Source organism: Aphanomyces invadans (assembly GCF_000520115.1).
Source record: "Aphanomyces invadans strain NJM9701 unplaced genomic scaffold supercont1.21, whole genome shotgun sequence".
Lineage (NCBI taxonomy): Eukaryota > Oomycota > Saprolegniomycetes > Saprolegniales > Verrucalvaceae > Aphanomyces > Aphanomyces invadans.
The window spans coordinates 395,270-397,744 of record NW_008580166.1 but is presented as its reverse complement, the minus strand read 5'-3'; positions in this window follow the sequence as shown (position 1 = coordinate 397,744).

Below are 2,475 nucleotides of genomic sequence, written 5' to 3'. Positions count from 1 at the left end.
ATCGGACGAAGACACCTCGAGAATGAAGGCCGATGATCGATCCCGATCGCGGGACCGAGAAGAGGCAGTGCTTGGTCGTGCGGGGCGATGAGATGTCTCGAACCCGTTCCGGTCGCCAAGACGGCCGCAACCCTGACCTGTGGTTAAAGTGTTGCGTGTAGACGCTCACACCATGCGGCAAGAGTTGCCGGAGAAGAGGCAGCCACGGCGGCGCGGCCAGTGTCTCCGGGTGGATATGGACCGGCTGTATCAGCGATCGGTGCGACGAACGACAGGCGGAGGCTGAAGTCCCAAGAAAAGATTTGGATATGGGGGACGATGACGGTTACGGCAGCAGAGCGCCTCCAATTTGGAACACCAGCCCCGACATCCAAAGGCTCCACAAAGAGAGAACGCCGAGATTATGCGCGAATACGCGTAGTATGTGTCGCAGATCAACGCTCTGCAGTGTGTGGGATCTGTTGTGAATCCGCGCCTTGTTTGTTCGAAAGGCGTCTTTCTTTCGGGAAGCAATGCAAAATCCAAACTGAGTTACTTCTCATAGCCTTCCTAGTCAGGTCACTTCGTTCCCCTCAATACAGTACCAACTTGCCAGAACGCCAGGACTCCGGGACGACGACCGATAGCAGGATAATTATCCGACCAGGTTATCCCGTACTAAGTCGTCCCATAGTGATTGATTCAGCATCCAGCAACCGACCTAAACGAGGTTGAAGTGGATTCGGGGCGAACTCGACCAGAGCACTTACCCCTACAATGTGTGACCAAGAGTCAGCTCCAATGCCTCCCGCATCACTTCCACGCCGTCGTCATGTTCATGAGACAAAACCCACTTGCACAGCAGTACGGGAACGTCTTCGTAGACATTGAGGGCTGGCTCCCACTACGCCTCTTCGTCTTCAAGGCAGCCACTTGACCAGGATATCGTGCTGCCCGTTGACAACACGGACAGCCAGCAAGTCTTCCACGTGGAAACCACCTTCGCCGTAGGCAGCTTGATCCAGTAGGTCTTCAGCCGAGCTGTTCGTTGCTTCGCCGTAAATTTTCAGACGGCAGGCGTGGTGCACAGATTCGTTGAAAGGTGGCACCAGCTGTTCGGTCGCCATCACATAAAAGAATCGGTGATAACTCGCGTGATTCTTGAGGGACCATGCCACGCCAGGGCTAACTTGCTCTGGTGTCGTACGACCGACCTGACTAGTACATAGTCGCCAACGTCAAGGTTAGTCCACTTGACGCCTGCTTCTTCGCGTGTCTAGCTCTCGCCTGGCCACGTAGTTATTGCTACGGGCCGACACATCACGTTGCATCTCGTCTAGCGACGTTCGCAGGTCTAGAACGTGCTTGGTCCGGGACTTGTCGAGCCAATCAACATCCCGGACTTCTTTGGTCGTCGGATGCACAATCCCGGACAACGGTGGGGTTGCGTAGGATCCAGCAAACGCTGTCGCATGAGCAAGGCCACCAAGCCGGTTCGACGACTGGTGATTGAGGGCACCTTGAACAAGGGGTAGCACCATTTGCCACTGCGTAGCAGGGAGTTGCCACTCACTCAGCAAGGCCTTCATGGTCTGTAATAGCGTCTTGTTCACGACTTCGACGAATCCATTCGCCCATGGACTGTACGCCGTCGTCACATGGTGATGCGCGCCGACTAACTTGTGCACATTCTCGATCACTTCATTCTTAAAATGGGACCCGCCGTCGAACACCCATGTCGTGACTATCCCAGACGTCGTGAACCAGTCCATGAGAACGGCAGCCGCTGCCATGGCCTCGGCAGTCCGGGACTGAAATAATCGAACGAAGCCACCCATGCCATCCTTGACTACAAATACGTGCTGCAAGCTTGTCTAACTTCGGCAGAGACAACCAGTCAAAATGGATAAGCTCATTGGGGCGCTCAGCATGCAGAGCAGAACCAAGCAGCGGGGCTCCATGTCGTCATCTGCACACACGCAATGGAGACACCCCGAGACAAAGTCGACCACGTCAACCTTGAGCTTGGCCCACTCGAACTTCGCCGCAACAGATTGCGTCGTCGCCTCCACTCGACGGTGGCCAGCTGCTCCTTGATGGACAATCACACAGAGCTGCTGTAGGAGGTCGTCGATGCTAGATCAATCGCTACGGGACGATCTGTAAGGATAAACATGCGGAGTCTCCTCGTCCCGGAGTCTGGCCTTCCTGGCAAGATTCTATTGTATTGAGGGTAACGAAGTGAACTGCCTAGGAAGGGTAATGAGAAGTAGCTCAGTTTGGGTTTTGCATTGCTTCCCGGAAGGAAGCCGCTTTGCAGACAAACAAGGCACTGACTCACAACATGCAGGGAGCGAGAGGATACGAATGGTTCTAAAGGCGAGGCCGCGGTGAGTGGCGTGGGCCCGACCTCAAGCAAGAAGGCCAATCCAAGACAACGACAGTCGTGTTTGAAGCGCGGGTACTGTGGTGTTCCCCGCAGTTCCGACCGCGAGA